The sequence below is a fragment of the Spermophilus citellus genome, assembly GCF_964194105.1.
Source record: "Spermophilus citellus genome assembly, chromosome: 18".
In the NCBI taxonomy this organism is placed as follows: domain Eukaryota; kingdom Metazoa; phylum Chordata; class Mammalia; order Rodentia; family Sciuridae; genus Spermophilus; species Spermophilus citellus.
The window spans coordinates 3,010,964-3,035,222 of NC_138200.1; the positions used below are offsets into that span (position 1 = coordinate 3,010,964).

The 24,259-nt window shown below is 56.7% G+C and overlaps 1 protein-coding gene across 1 annotated transcript in view; it reads right to left on the reverse strand.

Moving 5' to 3' along the window:
* The window catches only part of LOC308637576 (leukocyte immunoglobulin-like receptor subfamily A member 6), a 147,611-nt gene that overhangs the window by 88,513 nt on the left and 34,839 nt on the right, over positions 1–24,259 (reverse strand).

Sequence of the window (24,259 nt, forward strand, 5' to 3'; positions counted from 1 at the left end):
CCACTGGGAGCTGAAGATATTGTAAGTGGAAAGCTTCTAGTCCACCCGACCTCCCGAACACCCTACTGCCTAACGTGGGCGCGGAACACTGCCTTGGCCTGCACCTGGGCAAAACCCAACGCAAAACCCACGTTACAACCAAGTGCCACTATCTCGTGGAACCACTGAGGGCTGTACTCAAAGTGAGAGGCAGTGCCTCTGTGAATAGGCATTCGCACCGTCACGAAGCACAAATGTAAAGTCCCCACCGTAAGTTGAGGACAATTTATAAATAATAGCCCTGAGGCTGTGGGGGGCACAAATAGATCAAGGGGCTTCAGGTGTGCAGTCACCCCCACGTCTCTCTGCCTGCCCCTGTTTCCTCTCCTCCTCCTCCTCCTCCTCCTCCCTCCCTCCCACTTCTCTTCCTTAGTAAAGTTCTTACTCAGTACCAAATAGCTTTCCGACTCTGTGTAAACCCATCAAGTCCCACACTTTCAATTCTGTGAATATTTCAATAAAATCAAAGCAGGGGCCAAGCATGGTGGCATGTGCCTTAATCCCAGTGACTTGGGAGGCTGAGAAAGGAGGATCACAAGTTCAAGGCCAGCCTCAGCAACTTAGTGTGACCCTGAGCAACTTAGCAAGACCCTGTCTATAAATAAAAACATCAAGAGGGCTGGGGACGTGGCTCAGTGGTTAAGCGCCCCCGGGTTCAATCCCTGATAACCTTCCCCCACAAAAAAAAAAAAGAAAAAAGAAAAAGAAAAGAAAAATGAACCAGGTACATTAAAATAGACTGAAAATATTAATCTAGAGCTTATATATCCTTTACCCATGTTTTCATATATATATGTCTCATATATATAGAAAATATATGTATGTTTTCAAACATTCTAATCACTCATCTATTACTTTTTTGGGGAGGGGTACCAGCAATTGAACTCAGGGCACTCGACCACTGATCCCCATCCCCACCCCTATTTTGTATTTTATTAGAGAGAGGGTCTCACTGAGTTGCTTAGTGCCTTGCTAAATTGCTGAGGCCGGCTTTGAACTTGTGATCCTCCTGCCTCCACTTCACTAGCCCCTAGGATTACAGGCATGCGCCGCTGCACCCAGCCTCACCTATTACTTTTAAAAAAATATTTTTAGTTGTAGATGGACACAATACCTTTATTTTATTGATTTATATGTGGTGCTGAGGATCCAACCCAGGTGCCGGCATCTGCTGGGCTCTACCGCTCAGCCCCAGCCCCAGCCCTCCAGTCTTGACTCTGTACACTAAGGACCGAGGATCCCCTGCCACGGTGCCTGGGCGTCAGGCTGTCTGTTGAGGCCCTGATGGGACAAGAGGCCGAGGAAGGGCGAGTTCATTCCCTGGTCTTGACCTGGGACGTCCATCTTCTCCTCAGGACAGCAGAGCCTCCTGGTTCTCCAGCCTTTGGACTGAACGGTACCACTGGCTTTCCTGGTCTCCAGCCCAAAGAGAGCATATGGTGGGACTTCCCAGCCTCACAACCGTGTGAGCCAGTTCTCATCAGCCTCTTCCCGTCTGTGGTCCATCGGCCTGTCATTTACCTACCTGCCCATCATCAGTCTGTCCATCATCTAGCTTCATCTACTGATCACATATCACCTCTCATCCACCTGCCTACTACCCCTGTCTACCTCCCACCCCGTCTACCTACCTACCCCTGTCTACCTATCCACCCCTGTCTACCTACCTACCCCTGTCTACCCACCCACCCCTGTCTACCTCCCACCCCTACCTACCCACCCACCCCTGTCTACCTCCCACCCCTGTCTACCTACCCACCCCTGTCTACCTACCTACCCCTGTCTACCTACCTACCCCGTCTACCTACCCACCCCGTCTACCTACCCACCCCTGTCTACCTACCCACCCCTGTCTACCTCCCACCCCTGTCTACCTACCCACCCCTGTCTACCTACCCACCCCTGTCTACCTCCCACCCCTGTCTACCTACCCACCCCGTCTACCTCCCACCCCTGTCTACCTACCTACCCCTGTCTACCTACCTACCCCTGTCTACCTACCTACCCCTGTCTCCCTACCCACCCCTGTCTACCTACCCACCCCTGTCTACCTACCCACCCCTGTCTACCCACCCACCCCTGTCTACCTCCCACCCCTGTCTACCTACCCACCCCGTCTACCTCCCACCCCTGTCTACCTACCTACCCCTGTCTACCTACCTACCCCTGTCTACCTACCTACCCCTGTCTACCTCCCACCCCTGTCTACCTACCCACCCCGTCTACCTCCCACCCCTGTCTACCTACCTACCCCTGTCTACCTACCTACCCCTGTCTACCTACCCACCCCTGTCTACCTACCTACCCCGTCTACCTACCCACCCCGTCTACCTACCCACCCCTGTCTACCTACCCACCCCTGTCTACCTACCCACCCCTGTCTACCTACCCACCCCGTCTACCTACCCACCCCTGTCTACCTACCCACCCCTGTCTACCTACCCACCCCTGTCTACCTACCTACCATGTCTACCTACCCACCCCTGTCTACCTACCTACCCCTGTCTACCTCCCACCCCTGTCTACCTACCCACCCCTGTCTACCTACCCACCCCTGTCTACCTGCCCACCCCTGTCTACCTGCCTACCCCTGTCTACCTACCCACCCCTGTCTACCTCCCCACCCCTGTCTACCTCCCCACCCCTGTCTACCTACCCACCCCGTCTACCTACCCACCCCTGTCTACCTACCCACCCCTGTCTACCTACCTACCATGTCTACCTACCCACCCCTGTCTACCTACCTACCCCTGTCTACCTCCCACCCCTGTCTACCTACCCACCCCTGTCTACCTACCCACCCCTGTCTACCTACCCACCCCTGTCTACCTGCCCACCCCTGTCTACCTGCCTACCCCTGTCTACCTGCCTACCCCTGTCTACCTACCCACCCCTGTCTACCTCCCCACCCCTGTCTACCTACCCACCCCGTCTACCTACCCACCCCTGTCTCCCTACCCACCCCTGTCTCCCTACCCACCCCTGTCTCCCTACCTACCCCTGTCTACCTATCCACCCCTGTCTACCCACCCACCCCTGTCTACCCACCCACCCCTGTCTACCTACCTACCCCGTCTACCTACCCACCCCTGTCTACCTACCCACCCCGTCTACCTACCCACCCCTGTCTCCCTACCCACCCTGTCTACCTACCTACCCCGTCTACCTACCCACCCCTGTCTCCCTACCTACCCCTGTCTACCTATCCACCCCTGTCTACCTACCCACCCCTGTCTACCTACCCACCCCTGTCTACCTACCTACCCCTGTCTACCTATCCACCCCTGTCTACCTACCCACCCCTGTCTACCTACCCACCCCTGTCTACCTACCTACCCCGTCTACCTACCCACCCCTGTCTACCTATCCACCCCTGTCTACCTACCCACCCCTGTCTACCTACCCACCCCTGTCTACCTACCTACCCCGTCTACCTACCCACCCCTGTCTACCTACCCACCCCGTCTACCTACCCACCCCTGTCTACCTATCCACCCCTGTCTACCTACCTACCCCTGTCTACCTCCCACCCCTGTCTACCTACCCACCCCTGTCTACCTACCTACCCCTGTCTACCCACCCACCCCTGTCTACCTCCCACCCCTACCTACCTACCCACCCCTGTCTACCTCCCACCCCTGTCTACCTACCCACCCCTGTCTACCCACCCACCCCTGTCTACCCACCCACCCCTGTCTACCTACCTACCCCTGTCTACCCACCCACCCCTGTCTACCCACCCACCCCTGTCTACCTCCCACCCCTGTCTACCTACCTACCCCTGTCTACCTACCTACCCCTGTCTACCTACCCACCCCTGTCTACCTACCCACCCCTGTCTACCTACCTACCCCTGTCTACCTATCCACCCCTGTCTACCTACCCACCCCTGTCTACCTACCCACCCCTGTCTACCTACCTACCATGTCTACCTACCCACCCCTGTCTACCTACCTACCCCTGTCTACCTCCCACCCCTGTCTACCTACCCACCCCTGTCTACCTACCCACCCCTGTCTACCTGCCCACCCCTGTCTACCTGCCTACCCCTGTCTACCTACCCACCCCTGTCTACCTCCCCACCCCTGTCTACCTCCCCACCCCTGTCTACCTACCCACCCCGTCTACCTACCCACCCCTGTCTACCTACCCACCCCTGTCTACCTACCTACCATGTCTACCTACCCACCCCTGTCTACCTACCTACCCCTGTCTACCTCCCACCCCTGTCTACCTACCCACCCCTGTCTACCTACCCACCCCTGTCTACCTACCCACCCCTGTCTACCTGCCCACCCCTGTCTACCTGCCTACCCCTGTCTACCTGCCTACCCCTGTCTACCTACCCACCCCTGTCTACCTCCCCACCCCTGTCTACCTACCCACCCCGTCTACCTACCCACCCCTGTCTCCCTACCCACCCCTGTCTCCCTACCCACCCCTGTCTCCCTACCTACCCCTGTCTACCTATCCACCCCTGTCTACCCACCCACCCCTGTCTACCCACCCACCCCTGTCTACCTACCTACCCCGTCTACCTACCCACCCCTGTCTACCTACCCACCCCGTCTACCTACCCACCCCTGTCTCCCTACCCACCCTGTCTACCTACCTACCCCGTCTACCTACCCACCCCTGTCTCCCTACCTACCCCTGTCTACCTATCCACCCCTGTCTACCTACCCACCCCTGTCTACCTACCCACCCCTGTCTACCTACCTACCCCTGTCTACCTATCCACCCCTGTCTACCTACCCACCCCTGTCTACCTACCCACCCCTGTCTACCTACCTACCCCGTCTACCTACCCACCCCTGTCTACCTATCCACCCCTGTCTACCTACCCACCCCTGTCTACCTACCCACCCCTGTCTACCTACCTACCCCGTCTACCTACCCACCCCTGTCTACCTACCCACCCCGTCTACCTACCCACCCCTGTCTACCTATCCACCCCTGTCTACCTACCTACCCCTGTCTACCTCCCACCCCTGTCTACCTACCCACCCCTGTCTACCTACCTACCCCTGTCTACCCACCCACCCCTGTCTACCTCCCACCCCTACCTACCTACCCACCCCTGTCTACCTCCCACCCCTGTCTACCTACCCACCCCTGTCTACCCACCCACCCCTGTCTACCCACCCACCCCTGTCTACCTACCTACCCCTGTCTACCCACCCACCCCTGTCTACCCACCCACCCCTGTCTACCTCCCACCCCTGTCTACCTACCTACCCCTGTCTACCTACCTACCCCTGTCTACCTACCCACCCCTGTCTACCTACCCACCCCTGTCTACCCACCCACCCCTGTCTACCCACCCACCCCTGTCTACCTCCCACCCCTGTCTACCTACCCACCCCTGTCTACCTCCCACCCCTGTCTACCTCCCACCCCTGTCTACCTACCCACCCCTGTCTACCTCCCACCCCTACCTACCCACCCACCCCTGTCTCCCTACCTACCCCTGTCTACCCACCCACCCCTGTCTACCTCCCACCCCTACCTACCCACCCACCCCTGTCTACCTACCTACCCCTGTCTACCTACCTACCCCTGTCTACCTACCCACCCCTGTCTACCCACCCACCCCTGTCTACCCACCCACCCCAATCTACCCACCCACCCCTGTCTACCTCCCACCCCTACCTACCTACCCACCCCTGTCTACCTCCCACCCCTGTCTACCTACCTACCCCTGTCTACCTACCTACCCCTGTCTACCTCCCACCCCTGTCTACCCACCCACCCCTGTCTACCTACCCACCCCTGTCTACCTACCTACCCCTGTCTACCTCCCACCCCTGTCTACCCACCCACCCCTGTCTACCTACCCACCCCAATCTACCTACCCACCCCTGTCTACCCACCCACCCCTGTCTACCCACCCACCCCTGTCTACCCACCCACCCCTGTCTACCTACCCACCCCAATCTACCTACCCACCCCTGTCTACCTCCCTACCATGTCTACCTACCCACCTGGCTTCTGTCTATTCTGCTGGTTCTGATTCTTTGGAGGACCCTGATGAATAGAGTGGGGTTCAACCTGAATCAGACCCCACATCCCTAAACACCTGAAATACGAAGACGAGGAGGGAACTCCAGAGAGGCGCTCACTAGGGCGCCTAATGGCGCGGGCGTGAAGGCCACAAAGACGTCAGAGAAAGGCCTGGCATCTCCCACAGACCCAAACCTCCCCCTGCCCGTGGCCCACAGGTCTACTGTTAGGCCTTCACTCGGAACCGTCACTCGGGCGCACGCTCCCCACGCCCAGGGCCCTGCGGAGTATTCAGGGCAGCTCCGTCCACTCCACTCAGGCTGGAAACCGCCAGTGTCCAGGGGTAGGAGGAGGGGGTGGGAAGCTGCGGCCTGTCCAGGCAGCAGTAAGAAGGGACAAACCAAATCACGCGGGAACCAGGGTCTAGGGTCATCCTCCTGAGTGAGAAAAGCCAGTCGCAAGAGTTCCACTGCCTGTGGCCATTTGGCGGCGGTCGCAGAAGAGGTGAAGCCACTCTGCTGTGGCGAAGCCATGGGAGCAGGAGTGGCCTCTGGGCAGGCAGGGCCCGGCTGCTGGGAAGGTGCTGAGGACACTTCTGGACCCGTCCAGGGCACGGGGCACGGGGTGCACATTCACGGGTCACACTAAGGATGAGCCACTTGAGTGCTGAGGGACCTGTGCGCCATGTGGCATCCTCAGCTGGGACCAGGGAAGCCAGTGGTGCCACCCAGTCCAAGTCCTAAGGCTGGAGAGCCAGGAGCTCTGCCGTCCCCCGGGAAGACAGACGTCCTGGGATGTGCCTGCTTTCCTTCTCCAGTGAGTCAAAGAAGAAAACCATGCGGGTCCCCGGAGGAGAGACAGGTGCTAAGGCAAGCAAAGAGGGACCCAGGGGGGACCCAGCGGGAGGCCACCAGGTGTTCACTGCAGCTGTCCATGGTTTTTATGCTTCAAATTTTTCATGATAAAAATGTTGAAAAAAATTAAAAAATAAAATGTTGAGGAGAAAAGGGCAGGATCTCATTTGAGTGATAAAATATTTTGGGATTATAACCCAGGTACAAAATAAATATTTATGAGTCCATCCTGATATTAACAAAGGAGTGGAGAAAGCAATAAGCCTGGGAGAAAAGGTAGGCCTCTCAGCAGAATAATGTCAAGTAGTCTAGGCGGACGTTCTGCCCCCGACAGGGGCAGCTCCCCACGACTCAAGGATGGGCAGGGCACAGCCTGATAAGGGAAGAGAGGGACCGACTGCAGAGTGGAAAGCCTAGCCAGGGGCTGTGGTGCACACCTGCAGTCCCCGTGACTCGGGAGGCTGAGGCAGGAGGATCTCAACTTCAAAGCCAGCCTTAGCAACTCAGAGGACCTGTCTCAAAATATAAAGAGGACTGGGGATGTGGCTCAGTAGTTGAGCACCCCTGGGTTCAACCCCCAGTACAAAAAAAAAAAAAGGTTGAAGTTGGGAAGCCTGACAATTCCTCAGCCAGGTGACCGAGGTCCAGGTCGTGTCATGACGTCACATTGACTAAGTGCAAACTTAAAATCATTCTAAAATTAAAATGTTACTTTAAAAATATGAATAAAAAAAGATCGGCAAGCTAGTTGAAATGCATTCTGCGGTCATGAATAACTAATTGGAACAAAACAAAATAAAATAAAAAAACGGCCAGGGCTCCCTAGTGGAGAGGGACTCAGCTCTGCCCGTCCCTGCCCTGCCACAGCCCGAGCAGCCCGAGCCCCTTTCCGCACGTGCTGCGGTGGGAGGGTCAGGAGATCCCCCAGATGTTCTTGCCATTTTTGGGTTTTCCCACTGTTGCAATTTCAAGTAGTCCAGCCTGACCCGCCATCAGTTTGTCTCTCTGTTGTACAGGTCAAAGCCACTGTCCCTACGTGGTGGAGGCCGGAGCCAGGACCCAGGGAGGGCACCGGGGCACAGGCCACCGTCCTCTCTCCTTGCTGTCTCCCTGTGCTGCTGCCTGGTTCCTGTGGGCATCGGGGCGGGGAGGTGCACCCACCCTGCTGCTTCCCCCTGGCTACTGCTCCCCCAGTTTGTGCCAGGTGGGCAGCTGGCCTCTCTTGGTCTCATAGTCCCCGTCCCCTTTGCTTGATCCTCCGAGAACCCTGCCTTCTGTAGTTGCTGCCAAACTTGTTGGTGTGATGCCCTTTGGCCACGCCCCCAGGAGTAGCCTGGGGTGGGACAAGCAGGTGTGCCTGGTGGCCGTGGGTGCACAGCTGGGGTAGCGGGGCGCTGCATTGGATTGGTCTCCGCCTCCCCATTCCTGTCCTGGGACCTCAGACCTGACTGTATCTGGTGGACCGAGTCTCCAAAGAGGTGATCCAGGTAAGACGGGGTCAGGGGGGTGGGTCCTAATCTAGCAGCTGGAGTCAGAAGAAGAGGCGGTGGCCAGTGTGGTGGTGCATGCCCAGCCACTCAGCAAGGCTGAGCAAGGATAGTGAGTTCAAAACCAGCCTCAGCAACTTGGTGAGAGCCTGTCTCAAAAAGCAAAAAGGGCTGGGGGTGTGGCTCAGCGGTAGAGCACTCCTGGGCTCAATCCTGGGTACCAGAAAAGAAGAAGGAGAAGGAGAAGGAGAGGAAGAGGCGGTAAGGACGCAGACACACAGAGGGACGGCATGTGAGGTCACAGGGAGAAGACGACGTTCACAGGCCCAGGGGAAAGGGTCAGAAGAAACCAGCCCCCAGCAAGGTAGAACATGCTCTGCCCTCCAGATCTGGGAGGAGCCGACTTCCCTTGTGGAAGGGGCCTGTGGCCTCTTCCTGGAGGCCCCGCAGCGGGAGTGAGAAAGAGCCTGTTCAGGGGGTTGGACACTTGGGTCATTTGAGTTGGGTCAAAGCTGGTTCTGGACGGGTGTCATCAGGAGGCAGTAGGAGGTACCGCCTGCAGGAGGGCAGAGAGGGTGGGCAGAAGCCTGTGCTGGGCAAATGTGCAGCGTCACCATCAGCCAGGCCTGGGGCATAGCTGGGCACACAGTGCCACTGTCCCAGGAGAGGTCCCAGGGGGTGTCCTCCTGGAGCCTGTCCTGTGTGGCCTGGTGGTGCACCGTTCTGGGCTCCTGCTCTCCTTACTGGGGAGAGGCCTTCTGCCAGGTACCACACACGTCCTCCCTGTTCACGTGGCCTTCCGACCACTCCTGGTGGCTGGAAGGCCTGCAGAGCTGAGGGGTGTCACTCCAGGCTGGGCCAAGCGACCCTCGTCAGACGCTCCCTCCATCGGCCATCTGCAGGACACTCCTGAATGGCCCTCCCTGCAGGGCGCCTGCAGCAGACCCCGGGTGAGGAGAGAGAAGCAGATTGTTACCCTCTGACCAGCGAGTCACCTCGCTTCCCGATGTCCCCTGGGAGATGGGCTCTCTCTCGCCCTCCAGACCCCTGGGCTCCTGTCTTCCAGGACCTTCCCCATCTCTTTCCCCTCAGGTGGCCCTCTGGGCTGTCTCCAGGCAGTTTCCGGTGTCACAGGCCACAGTGCCAGAGAGGGCAGCTCAGCCCACGCTCCGCTCCCCTCCCCTCCCCCGTGCCCCAAACCTCAGGGACACAGTCCTTGTGTCCTGCCGTGCTGAGCCACCAAGATGTTTTAAAGTACATCAGGAGATGTGGCCTTTGAAAAGGTTTGTTACTCCTGAGACAAGGGAAAGGCCACTCCACACAGGCCATGGGGAGGCCAGTGGGCAGAGCCCACCAGGGGAGTGGGCAGAGCCCACCAGGGGAGTGGGCAGGAAGGATTGTTGCTTTTTTCAGGAGGGGACCTGTGGGTCAGGCTTGGGATCAGCTAGTTAGAATAGTGTCAGTGGCTTGGCCACAGGCTGTCCAGGTCCACCCCTGTCCTGGGGTGGTAGGCACAGAGGCTCAGGGTGAGAGCCCAGCAGGAGGGCCTGGGGGCGGGCTCCGTCTGTGCTGATCTGTACAGAAGCCAGTCACAGGCCAGGGGTTTTCGTCTCTAGGTATGAGCTAGTCCCCGGAGGGGTCCCTCTGGGCTGAGAAAAGAGCAAAACACTAAAGAGACGCGCGCGTTGAGCCCCAAGCCCTTCTGCTGGCCCCGGTCAGGAGGGAGCTGCTCAGTGGGGAGGTGAGGACTTCAAGGCAGGAGCCTGCAGTTCATTTTCAGGAACAGAAGCTGGGGAGCGTGAGGCAACCAGGCCGAGCCGGGAAACTTGGCAGGAAACGCGTGTGCTCCGGCAGGTAAGACCAAAACGGAACTGTCACATTTACAGCACGACAGGCGTGTAGGGATTGCACCCACCAAGGAAGAGCCGGGAAGCCCTCCAGCCCTGCAGTGGCCTCTGGGCAGCGCCCTGGTGCACCTCACCTGGGCTGTGGGAAAAGGAGCATCCAGGCACCTTGAGCCTTGTTTTCTGTCCTTCTTCTTTCTTGTTCTCAATTCCTACTGGCTGAAGAGTGTGAGGAAATCCTTACTTTATTAAAAAAAAAAAAAAAAAAAAAACCAAAATCATGCTTAGAAATGTGGGCAGAAAGAGGCAGCAGACCAGAGCCCGTTCGTGCAGGCTGGATAGGAACCCCTGGGCCCCACAGTGATCCACCCTGCAGGGAAATGTTTGCGAGGAGGGCCCCGTGCCAGACACGCATCCCGGGTCCCATTCCAGACCTGGCTTCCGCTTGGATACCTGCCTCCACAAATGTTGGTAGTAGTCCTCCCTCCTCGGAGGTCAGAATTGGTAGATGAGTACCTGGGAAGGGGCCAGGTGGTTAGAGGTGGTCAGAACCGGAACACTAACACTATTAATCATTTTAAAGAGATAATTCAATGACAGCATCGTCCCGACCTAGTGCCACCCCCACCTCTCCCTCTACCAGAGCCATCTCTGTGCCCTAGAGCAGCTGCCCCGGCTGCTGTCCCTATGGGCAGCGCCGATCTGCTTCCTGCACCTGTGGATTGGCTCCCTCTGGGTATTTCCTTTTGGGGATCACGGAGTCCCTGGCCCCTTGTGTGTCTCCTTCAGTGCAGCAGAGGCTCCTCCACAGTGGGGGCGTCCGCTCCGTCCCAGCTGGGTGGTGATCCCGAACGCGGAGGACCTGCTCCATCTCTTCCATCTTCTTACTACCAGCCACCCTGCTGCTGCCCCAAATCGCTACACCCGCCGCTGTTCCCGAGAAGGGGCAGACGGGACACTGGAGTGGGCGGGACAGGGGCGGAGTGGAGTGTCCCCCCAGCGAGGCCATGGCGTCCTGCACAGCCCCTGGTCAGGCTTCAGCTTCCTTAGCAGTAAAGGAGTCTGCGATTCACTTTGTAAAGTTGTTTCTAAATTTAAATAATTGACATCGAGGTGAACTATTTGTAACATAGAACTTGCTGCTGTGACCATCTCCAAGTGTCCAGTGCGTGGGCATTGTGTCCACTCACACTATTGGCCACCGTGGCCCCGCCATCTCCAGGGCCTTTTTCATGTTCTGAACTTAATCTCCCGTCCAACAGCCACCCCCTTCCCAGCCCTCTCCAGCTGTGGGCACCTGTGGTCGACTCTCCCTCCATGAATCTGACTCCTAGGTCACATTTTATCTGCTACCCTTCACCTCCCTCTCCTGGGCTCCTCACAGTGGGAGGATGAGGATTGGATACTATGTAGAGAGAGGCTGCTTTGCCCCTAGGCACCTTGCATACATCTTGTCCAGAAAGGATCAGCACCAAGTCTGACACTGTTACCAGCTCAGGCAAAAAATCAGAGGTCCAGCGCCAGGGAGGAGCCCAGCAGCTGGGGGTTGAATTCAAGGACACTCAACCACTGAGCCACATCTCCATCCCTTTTTTGTATTTTACTTAGAGACTAGGGTCTCACTGATTGCTTAGTGCCTCACTTTTGCTGAGGCTGGCTTTGAACTCTCAATCCTCCTGCCTCAGCCTCCCGAGCCACTGGGATTCCAGGCACGCTCCACTGCACCCAGCTGTCTGCTGATCTCAACACAAAGAGAAAGCGGAAGCCCTAAGCACAAGTTACTGGAGTGCGGGGGGAAGCGGGCTGCTGTCTGCACCACAGAGACCCCAGGGGGACTGAGGACAGGTGGTGGAGGGGGACACGCACAGCACATGTCAGGGCTGGAACCCGGTGGTGTGCACTGGTAGGTCTTTCAGCTCTTCTTTGTGTTTTAAGAGCCTAAGGAAATGCCAGAAGGAGCCTGAGCCCACAACCACCTTCTCACCCAAAAGTTCTTCATCTCTCAGTTAAAAAAAAAAAATCTCTGAGCACCTGGCGGGAGGTGAGTGGGAAGGCAGTTAATCTAAGGCCTCACCGTGGCTGCTGGGCACAGGGGCCCCTGCACAGGGAAACCCTTTTCCTATGTGGAAAGAAGTTCGGTCCCAGGAATCTGATTTGGCCTCCTTGCCCCACCCTTTGCCGTAGAGTGGGCCAGGTCCTGGGTGATGCTGGTCATCTGGCCCCCGCAGGGGCTTCTCTGGGGGACGTTAAGGCAGAGACGCAGGGGTGGTGCTGTGGCCAGCCGCCTCTGTGGCCCATGGCCCCACGGGCCTGAACCTGGCTCCTGACCTGCGTCCTCCCCTCGGGTGGCCCCTCCTCAGGGTCGGGGTTTCTAGCCTCCTGTTGGTTTCCACGAGCTGCTGGTGACTGTGCCATCCATCCCTTTGCTGCCACAGCCAGCCAACCACTTTAAATCTGTCAGATATGTGTGCGTATGTGTCGTGTGTGTGTGTGTGTGTGTGTGTGTGTGTGCGCGTGCGCATGTGTGTGCGTGCGTGTGTGCATGTGTGTGCGTGCGTTTGTGTCCGTGTGTGCGCGCGTGCGTGTGTGTGTGCGCGTGCATGTGTGTGTGTGTGTGTGTGTGTGTATTATTTATTTTTTTGTGTTTCAACCCAGGGTTCCTGTACCACAGAGCCACATCCCCAGCCCTTTTTATGTTTTATTTTTTTGAGATGGGGGTCTTGCCAAGTTTCCCAGGCTGGACTTGAACTTGCCATCCTCCTGCCTCAGCCACCAGAGTAGGTGGGTGGCTGCCACTGCTCCCGGCCTGAACAGGTTTATGGGGACGTCCTTGGCCTATGGTGCAGCTCACCCACTGAAAGGGGACAATCCGGGTTCTTAGCCTGTTTGTGGAGTTGTGCAACCGCCACCCAAGCAAACTGAGCGGCCAAAAGGAAGCTGACACCGCGGCCACCACCCCCCCACGCTGGCCCAGGTGGCCCCTTCTCTGCTCCCTCTGTGTATCTGCCTATGCCCCTGTCCTTATTGTCCTTTGGCGTCCTCCTTCCACACCGGGCTGCAGGGTCAGCCTCCGTGGAGTCACATGGCACAGAACTTGTCCCATAATGCAAGGTCCACCCATGTTGGTACCAGCGACAGAGCTGCCATCTCTTCATGGCTGTGCACCGGTCTCCGCTGGTCTGCGGGTGAACCTGCCGACTCCGCTTCCTGGCCTTGGGGCAGGGCTGCAGGTGCGGCTGTCACCTCCACAGACCGGTTTCCTTTCTGCAGCGGGGATCATGGTGGGGGGGGCTCCCTGTGGCGTCAGCAGGTCGTGGGGTGTGACTGGGTCTCCACAGACCTGCACGGGGCCTGGCGGAACCGAGGCCGAGGCTATGCAACAGTTAAGACAGGGTTCTGGCGGCAGCTCCTGCATCCCTCCACCCCGCACCCCGACAGACACCTCACATTGTGAGGGCTGCTGTGTTTGAGCCCCTGTGCAAGCTCAGGGGGCAGAAACCATGGCCTGCAGCGTCACCTTGCCCCCGCCTACCCTGGCACCAAAAGAACCCAGTGTTCACAGTGTCGACCCACACCTCCTGCTGCCAGCCGGAGCCCGAGGACTCTGGGGACAGTAGACGGCTCTGCACGCCACCATAACGTGAGAACATGTCACTGTTGGTCCAAACCCAGAGGGAGCAACACCTAGAGTGAGCCCTCACTGCCCTGGACACGGGGATTGCGATGCGCCAGCGTGGCCCTGGGTCCCAACCCGTGTGCCGCTCTGGTGGGGACGGACCAGGGGAGGCCGGAGGGGGCAGGGGGCGTGGGAAGTCTGTGCCTTCCTCCCAGTTCTGCTGAGAACCACAAAACTGCTCTTTAAAAAGTCTATTAGAAAGAGTTTCTCCAGCCCAGCAGGTGCTTGGGGCTGGCCACCCTGGGCAGAGCTGTGACCCTCCAGGTGCGGTCTCTGGGTTGTGAAAATCACAAATGTCTCCAGGCGCAGCCTGGTGTGTGTACGGGGACCCTGGTCATCTCTGCCGACTCTGTGACTGCATGGTGATTGCCTGGAGGGTTCCAGGGATTCTGCTGTAATTTCCTGCTGGTTCTGGGCGTCCTGGCACCTGGACCTGGCTGCACACAATCCTTCGCTGATTCTGGGGACTCTGAACAATGTAGGCCGATTTCCTGAGCCTGCCACAGTGATCCGGCCTTGTGTAGAGACCCGACCACGTTCCTGCGTTTATTAGGTAGAGTGCTGGTGAGGCCCCGGGTTTCAGCCCCTCTTCTGGGAACCGGGGGCATAGATAGAACTCTGATCCTCTGAATCCTTAAAGAACTGGCCGGGGAAGGGAGGAGGGAGGTGAAGACATGGTTTCACCCCGTGACGCAGAACTGGCCTGGAGCTAGGGAAGGAGCACAGAGGAAGGCCACAGGCCCTCCAGGTACAGCTGTGTGGTCACCGTCACATAGACTGGGTGCGAGGAACCTTGAGACTTCTAGGACAGGTGTCCAGGAGCCCTTAAGGTGCAGGTCTAGAGCAGGAAGCCCAACCTCTATAAAGAAGGGGAGGAGGATTGCTGGGGTCGTTTGGGGGCTCATGAGAAGGGTCTCCTGTTATGAGAAGCATTTCCACTTCTTTCTTCTCTCTATTTTTTTCCTTTTTTACTGGGGATTGAATCCAGAGACACTCTATCACATATATCCCCCGACCTTTTTATTTTAATTTTTTTTAAATTTTAGGGCAGAATCTTGCTAACTTGCTAAGGCTGGCCTCAAACTTATGATCCTCCTGCCTCAGCCTCTGGAGCCTCTGGGATGACAGGGGTGCCACATTGATCCTGGCCACAGCTCAGCTTTCTAATGGGATTCCAGGAGATGTATCACTGCACACACACGATGCTACAGTCCAGCTGGTAAACTGGGCATAGAGACTAGATGACAGGAACTAATAAAACAGAACAATCATAGGAAAACGCTGTAGTAACAGCATGTGGATGAGGTCTCCCTCCCTCAAGCTGTCCTCTGGGGTCGCTCTGGACTGAGCAGGAGGGTCTGGGGTCATCACCCCTGCAGAAGGGCACGTCATCGGAAACCTGCCGCCTGCCCATTTCTGGAACTGCCCGCTAGCATTTTCCCACCTTGGTGGCTGGTGGGTAAGCGAGGCTGGGGCAGCGAGGCTGGGGCAGCGAGGCTGTGCGTGGGAGGCTGCTGGAAGGTGCCCGTAATCCGCTGCCCGCCTCTGTCTGCAAGAGCACATACCCACCCAGGGGACGACACGTCGATTTTGTATGTGGATAGATCTCAGGAACCTCGAAGATGCGTGGCACACAGTAGAGGACCAACAAGCGCTTTTTTGATGAGCTCATTTTATTGGTACCCAATGTGCGGTGCATTTTGATGTGATTATACAAACATGGGATATAATTTGCCCTAATTCAGTCCCCAGTGCTGCTTCTTCCCCACCTCCCCCTCCCCTGTTCCCTTTCCTCTACTCACTGATCTTTCTTCTATTTATTTACAGTGTTTTAACAAGTCAGTGCGCGTGGGGAGACACACAGGTGAGAGCCACTGTGGTATATCTGCCTGTGTACACAGGCAAGTTCGGACCACCGCTGCGGTCCTCCCTTTCCCGGCCCTCCTTCCTCCCCCCACCCCTTCCTGATCCCACTGACCTTTCTTCTATTTATCAAGACCCAATAAGAATTTTCTTCCCCTCAGCATGCTCTGCTATAAATATCTCCAACATCCACGTTGATCCTATGTGTGTGTGTGTGTAATTCCTCACCCTGATTTGATTAGTTGTTACCCTAGTAGCCAATGTTGTGCCCTCAACCCTTTTGACTGCATTTATTGTAGCGTTTTAGAGCATTACATATCTATCTCTGCTTTCCTAGCACAGGTCAACAGGACTTTTTGAATTAAAAAAAAATTGTCAGATGAAAAAACAAAACAAAAACCAAAGGACTTCAGAAGGGTATTTCTGCGCTGTGGTCACAAGAGGGAGCCCAAGATACACGTCAAGCTCCTGCCACCTCTAGAGGGTGGTCTGCGGACCTCATGGTTGCCCACCTGGACCTCACACTCCTCCCGGGCCTCCCTACCTCATCTGGAACACGGAAGAGAAAGTGCCTGAGATGAGTCCCCTGAGCAGCCCAGGAGACAGCGCCTGCGCCCACCTACATGGAGAAGGGAAAAAGTGTGGCGCTCCCAGAAACCGTGGAAGCAGCCCTGAGGAGGGAAAGGAGATGGAAGGTACCGGAGCGAGCCCGTGGCAGGGACTGTAGTCAGCCGTGCGTGTTCAGGTGGTTATGGCTGCTTGTGTGGGGGTGGGGGCCGGGTGAGACGGTGGACGTGTTAACCTGATCCACTGTAGCCATTTATATCCACACACACACAACAAAATTTCTTTTTTAAAAAGTCTGTTTTACACCTTAAATATATACAGTTAAAAAAAGTTAAAGAAAGATTACTGTGTATGTCCAAACTCATCTGCTTGTGTACATTAGAATGCAGTTCTTTGTCATTGATTGTACCTCAGTAAAACTTTTAAAAACATTTATTTTTTAGTTGTAGGTGGACACGATACCTTTCTTTATTTTGTTTTTACGGGGTGCTGAGGCTCGAACCCAGTGCCTCATGCAGGCAAGGCGAGTGCACTTCCTCTGAGCCACAACCCCAGCCCCTCATAAAGCTTTTCTAAAAAATAAATAAAAATCTGTTGAACGAGTCATTAGGCTAAAAGCTATGGGACAAGTCATTAGGCCAGCACAGAAGTCTGAGTAAGAACCAGCCCATTCCAATAGATGCGACCCACCGCACAGTCAGCGTGTGAAATCGTCTTTCAAGATAATTAAGTGGCAATTCTGGGAGGGGCCGGTGCTGCCAGGAGCCACGGGATGTGCTGTGCAGACTGGAGGCCGCAGGGGAGGGGGCAGGACAGGAAGGGGCCCGGGAGTGGGCTTTGTGCCAAGTGCCACCCCGGGGAGAAGGGCCTCCCAGAGGGTGCTGGAAACCCCAGTGGCAGGGTGGGAGTGGGGGAAGCTCCCCCAGTTCTGTGCTGAGGGCTGGGGGCTAGGTGCAGGGAGGAGCCGCCCTGGGGCGAGCAGTCGGGTGGGACTGGCCGCACTGGGCGGGGGCGAGTCCAGAACCCTGAGCGCAGGTTTCTCTGACCCAGGAAGCTAGAGGCTCTTCTCTCTCCTTCCAGTCCTGAATGACCCCCACCCTGCCGGCTCCCTGGTCCTCCTCCTTTCCACCTGTTTCCACGAGTGTCAGGCTCAGCCCTTAATTCCCACTTCTCATGTTTTCTTTAAACAAAAAGTGTGTTTAAGACTCTGCGAAGTCCCTCCAAACGGCCTCGGATGCACCCCGCGAGTTCTGTAAGGACCACTCTGCTCGCTCCTTCGCATACCCCGGCTAAGGACTCTGCCTCGGGGTGTCCCTAGGCTCATTTTCAAACCTTTGTAACCGAGTGTTTTGTAACTGCTGCGACTTTTGTAACTTTGGTGACTCCTAAGCTATGCTGACATTTTCTGTTTTAGTTTTGAAATGTGTATTTCAATCTTCTCACTTTTGGTTTCTGTTACCATTTTGCAGTCAGAGGATTATGGTTTGTATTAGACCAACCCTAGAGCACTTGAGACCCCCTTAGTGGATTGTAGTACGTGGCTGGTTTTTGTAAATGCCTCAGACATTCTTGAAAAGGATGTGGCTTTTCTACTAGTTGTGCTGTGCATGTGACAACGATCATATTAATAACCAGTGTCCGAGCCTCTGATAAGTCAGGCTCTGTCTGATTGCTTTTAACCTGTTAACTTTAGAATAATTGCAGCTCAGTGATTTAGGTACTATTACCTTTTATTTAGCAATGTAAATTATTTTTGGTTCATCCAGGTTTTTTTAATTCTTTTTTTTTTTGGTCCTGGGGAATGAACTCGGGGGAGCTTTACCACTGCACCACATCCCCAGACCTTTCTATTTTAAGACAGGTTCTCACTAAGTTGCTTTGAGCCTCACTAAGTTCCAAGGCTGGCCTTGAGCCTGTGATCCTCCTGCCTCAGCCTCCAGAGCCACTAGGATTGCAGGCATGTGCCATTGTGCCTGCCTGTTTTTTAAAATCCTGAGCCTTTTTAACTGATGCATACAAATTGTACACGTTTATGGGAAACCAGTCAGTTCAATTTGATCCACTCATGGCACAACGTCCCGTCAGGGAGAGCGTATTGATTCATTTGAGATCCTTCCTTCTTGCTTTCTGAAATAGGCGGTGGATGATCATTATCTACAGTCACTCTGCTGTACAGTAGCACCAGGGCTTCCTCCTCCTTCCCGCTGTAACTGTCCCCAGCCTCCCCAGCCTCTCGTCACCACCATTCCACTCCTGACACTGGGGGTGAGGCTGTGAGGTTCCTGTCCTCCTGCATCTGGCTGACGTCACGTGACCATATCCAGTCCGTGCCTGCCATCCCAGGTCTGTGCTGCCGTGGTGACAAGGGCATTCCACGGTACCAATTTGCCTGGCCCTCTCCTTGGCGGATGGGCACCCCGCTGCGGTGAACTTGGCGCGCAGCTGTCCTGGACATACTGGTTCCATTCCCATGTGTCGAAGCCCAGTGCTGGGGTTGCCTTGTGGGTTCTATTTTTACATTTTGAGGAAGCTCCATGCTGTTTTTCCGGGCGCCTGTCCTAATCTACTTTCCCCGCTGCAGAGTTCCCGTTCCGTTCTCACAGCTCCGTTGGCCCTTCTTCTGAGCCTCAGCCTCCTGGCTGCGGTGAGGAGGCAGCTCAGGGTGGTTTTGATTTGCATCTCCCTGATGAGCAGTGACACCGGGGGAATTTCTTCATGTTCCCCCAGTCCTGTGCGTGTACCCTACGGCCATTTGCATGTCTTCTTTGGAAAAGGCCATACTTAGACCTGGTGATGGTTTCTGACTGGGCCGTGAGGCGGTTCTGGCTGGTGCCTGGGTGTTCTTGTCAGACTCTAAACGCACCCTCCCGTCCCACCGAGGTCCTTCTGCTTTTTCTGTTTCACGAAGCTGTCAAGGTGCAGAAAGGTCAGTGACCTGGGCCACAGAGGTTGTCCCTGGTACAGCTGGGACTCAGATCTAGGAACCTGGCCCCGGGGCCTGTGCTCAGTGACCATGTCTGGTTCACGATTCCTGTGTGCCGTGTGTGTCTGCGCTGGCTCACTTGGGGACGCGGACGTTGGCTGTGCTCCAGGGGCCAGTCCAGGTGCAGCAGCCGAGCAGGGACCACTTCAGAAAAGACACCTGTGGCCTCACAGGGGCCAGGTAGAGTCTGTGGGGACACAGGTGGTAAAGAGTTCCAATCGGTAAAATACACCAAGGTTGGCGCTGGACCCTGAAGGAGGAGGGAGAGAGAGCAGGGAAAGGCGGTGCAGCCTGGAGGGGGCAGCTGCTCTGCCCGGGAGGCCCAGGAAGGTCAGCACCCAGCGGGAGGAGAGCCCCCACACCCCTGGGCAGGAGCACCCCAGGCAGAGGTCGCAAGGGGGACGCAGGCGGGCACCTTCTGGGCACACCCACCCAGAGAGACGGGAGGCTGCTCCAGAGCCAGCAAGGGGGCACTCAGTCAGCACCGACCTAGTGCTGACCCCGTGAGTAGGACCCACGGGGAAGCCCTGGGTGTTCGTGAGCAGAGAGTGACCACAGCAGCTTGCATGTTGACTGTGTTCCATTGCCACTTTATTACCATTTACCAATCTATCTACACACACACACACACACACACACACACACACATACACACGTGTATATACATGTCTATATTGTTTTGTTCCAGGGAGAGAACCCAGGGGTGCCTTACCAGTGAGCCACATCCCCAACCCTTTCTATTTTTTATTTGGAGACAGCATCTCACTCAGTTGCTTAGGGCCTTGCTACGTTGCTGAGACTGGCCTTGAACTTGTGATCCTCCTGCCGGCCTCCAGAGCTGCTGGGCGGACAGGTGTGGGCCGCTGCACCTGCCTTATTTTTCTTTAAGCCTGAAAAACTGGAAGAGTAGAGTTGTCTTGAGCTGAAATGTGGACAGTGCAGGAGGAGCGCAGCCTGGGCGCTCCTCCTGCAAGGTCCGTCACGGCAGGGGGCTCCAAGCCGCCTGGCCCCAGGCCTCCTTAGTTTCAGGAAACACTGGCCATAACGCTCTGGAGGTTGCTTCTGGCTCTCATCCTCCTCGGTCCTGCCTCCTCTCCCACGCCCTGGACCTCCTGGCCACGTCCCTGCAGGCCCTCTGTGTGCAGCATCCCCACCAGGCACGTCCCCTCCTTCCTCGGGAGCCTTCGACTCCCCTGCCTTGGGGCTGGTCCAAGGCTGCAAACACATGTTCTTTATTTTTTGGTTCATCTTCTTGATTCTTTTTCTTTTTTACAGTGAGAAGTTAAGTCTAAAATAACCCAGTGAAGAGATTCCCAGAGCCAGCATTCCATCTGCATCCCCCGGGAGCCTGTCCCCCACCCGAGGTCTACCCACCCATCCAAGCACCTCCCTGTCTCCTGGACGTGGGGACCTCCCAGCCGCTCTGTCCACACCGATGTCCCCCCTCTAATGACGGCTATGGTGCCGCAGTCCAGGTAGCACAGAGCGTTGGCCCTGGGTCGAAATGCAGCTCCGTTCAAGCCCAGCGCCACTCGGACCCATTAACCCCAGAGCCTCGGTGTGCTCCTCGAGAAACGGGTCTGACAATGACACCCTCACAGACACCTTCGAAGCTGTGAGAGTTGGGGGAACTGTCCATGGGGGGCCGGAGCAGTGCTGGGCGCACAGTACCGGCTCAGAACGTGTGAGCTGCTGTTCCCCTCCCTTCCTGCTATTCCCCTTCTCCACTGCTCCTTCCTCGCAGAGCTGGGGGTGAACCAGGCCCTGTGCGTGCGGGTCCTGCACGGGGCCACTCAGCGACGCCCCCAGCCTGCTGTTCTTTCCTGCCTTCTGCAAGTCTGTCTCCACGAAGGGTTCCTGCAGATATATTTAGACAAAAATATGATGATGCCTGCTTATGCTCAAAACCCTCCCCACATTCCTAAAGATAGCATCCCAGATCTCCAGCAGCCTCCCAGGTGGCCCTCTCAGCCGTCACTGCCCCACTTGTGTTGACTCTCCTTCTTGGAACAGCTGAAATCGTTTCCTGATGGCAGAGCCATCTCCCGTCCTCAGCCCTGGGCCCTGGGCCCTGCTCCTGGGCCAACTCCCCACCCCGGGCTCTGCTTGCCTGGTGGCCTTCCCTGCGGTCTGCCACGAGGCGAGTTCCCGTTTCACCAGGGTCACGGGGTTCCCTTTCCTTGGGGGCTGTGTTGGCACCAGCAGCTGTGGTTGTGACACCAGGTCTCTCTGCTGCAGGTCCTCACTGCTGTCCCCTGCCCCCTGGCTGACTGGCACCACCAGGTCATGGGCAGCAGGGATGGATGCCACAGGATGCCCACTGCCACCCCCCTCCCTCCAGGACTCTAGGGCACGTTGGTGCCAAGAGCTGGAGGAATCCCAGCAGCCTGGCCACCCCCCAGAAGGACCCAGCTGCCAGGCGCCCACCTGTAGAGACAGTGAGCCCCTGATGGGCCACTGACAGCCCAGGTGGCCTGCTGGGAAGCTGCTGGTCCCCACGGGCCTGTGAGCCCAGCCTCCTGGGGTGACCTGTGGAAGGTTCCCATGTGTTGAGATGCTCATGTCCCACTTCCCAGCCTGCTCCCAGCCTCCTGCAGGACCCGGGGGCCGGCACTGCCCATTTAGACCTAGCGTTGGGTCAGGGATGGTGTCCAGGCTGGACACAGGTGTGGCCGGGGATGTCTGAGGACGATGGCTGTCCTTTTCCCAAGCAAAGGAAGAGGAACCAGACCTCGGGAGGACCTTCCTATGAGACATTTGCTAGAAACCCACGAACGTCTGTGCTGGGGCTCTGACCACATCCTGAGCCTGTGTGCGCCTCGCGGGTGTGGGGCAGCACCGAGCCAGCACGTCTGCTTCCTGGGCCCCTGACCAGGCGTGAGCTGGCAGAAGGACACCTGTGGGCTGGAGGCCAGGGGGCTGGGAGGCCAGGAGGCCCCGACACCGGGAAGGCGGGTCTCTCCCTACACTCGAGTCCTGCTGGGTCCCGTGCTGCGGGGCCAGGGCGATTCAGGGAAGCAGGGACATGACAGGAGGGCATTATCCACCCAAGCCCCAGGCCTCCCTGCCCCAGCTTGGAACCCAGAGCTGAAAGACTTAATCAAGTCCGGATTTTGAGTGACATTCTGAGCATTTCCCCTCTGGAGATCCCTTCTCCAGCTGCTGGGCCCCACCACCTGAGCACAGGTGGGCGATTCGTTCTCTAAACCATGAAGGTTGGTCTCTAATTGACTCCCGCCAGGAAAACTGGCATTGGGTGAGGCAGGGCTGGTTTGGGGGTGACTCTGGGGTGTAAATTTCCGAGTGCCTGGAGCTCACGAGACTCCAGATTCGAATTCCTGTCCAGTTAACTTCTCAGCGTCTCCATCACCGGAAGAGTTCTGCAGCCTGCTGGGCCTCCCAGTTCCACCCAGATGAATGAGAACATCTGGGGCCCAAGGGTAGACATGGTGCTGGACTCCAGACAATGTCCAAGTCCCCCGTCACATCCAGAGCCACAGCCAGTTCAGGATGTGCCCTGGCCAAGGGGGGCCCAGAGCAGAGCTGGTGATTTGGGGCTGGATGGGTACCTGACCTCAGGTCTGCCCCTCATGTTCAGAGATGGGCACAACTGGGCCCTAGGAAGCAGAGCTCAGGAAAGTGGAGGAGAAGCCACAGCGGCCACCCCTGCTCCCTCCATCCTGGTGGTCTGTGCAGCTGCCTTCCGGGAGCTGCCGCTCGGGCTGCTCTATGTAGGGAGCCCAGGGCCTCCCTCTCATGTCACCCACAGGTGCGGGTGGCCATTCCACTGAGCACAGGAGTGGGTCTCCGGGGAGGGGGGCCGTGCTGGGGGCCATGGGACTGTGCTCATTTGCCGAACATCTGATTCCTCTTCACCTAAGCAGAGAGGTCTGCTGCTCTCCCCCAAAATAAATGTGATTTCCCTTTCGTGGTCCTGTAGAATTCCCAGGCAGTGGCTTCCACCAGGGATGGTTTTCCCTGTTTCCCTTGCATCCAAGGGTGACCACCTGACTCCTTATTACCAAGGACGATGCGGGGGCCCTCGGGCCAGCAGGTGGATGGAGGTCCTCCACACTCTTCTTCTCTTTCTGGCTGGAAGCCGAGGTCCTCTTCACCCAGGAGGATGGGGGGACCCACCCCCGGGAGACACTGGTGTTCCCTGGAGGAGAGATTCAGATTCCACCCAGGAAAACCCACGTGGGAGAGAGCAGCAAGCCTTCGTGGGCAGCCCCTGGGGTCTGAGGGTTAACCCATTGCCTTGGCCAGTGTTCCCCTAACTCCCCCTAATTCTGACCCCCCGGTGGAGGTTGAATCACTTGAGACTGGCTGTTGATTCCATCTCCCTCGCTGGATCAGGAACTCTCTTGAGGGCAGCGTCTGTACCTTTATGTTCACTCCTGATTTTTTTTTTTTTTTTGTGCTTAACCACGGAGCCATGTCCCCAGCCCCGTCTGTGTTTTATTTAGAGACAGGGTCTTGCTAAGTTTCTTAGGGTCCCACTAAGCTGCCAAGGCTGGCTCTGAACTCAGCCTCCTGAGTCTCTGGGATCACAGACGTGTGCCACCACCCCCAGCCACTCACTCCTGAATTTCAGACACCAAAGGTGTAACTAGCAACTGACGCATGTTGGCTGCGTGGCTTCTGAGGAAAGGGGTGCCAGGTTCATATTTATGAGAGCTCATGGGGAAGTGACTGGCCCGTGTTATTGGAACAATTGTGTTTCTTGGTTTTGACGGACGCACTGTGGTTCTGTGAGATGGGAACTTTGCAGGGACTGGATGAGGGGCATGCGGGGACTCTCTGCTTCTTTGCAAATCTAAAACTATTCCCAGGTAAGGAATTTGCTTTAGAATATGAGGTGGGGACCCCAGGTGTGGTGGTACGTGCCAGCGATTCGGCATAGCAGACGTCTCCTCCACTGGCCCATCTCATGTCCTTCGGCA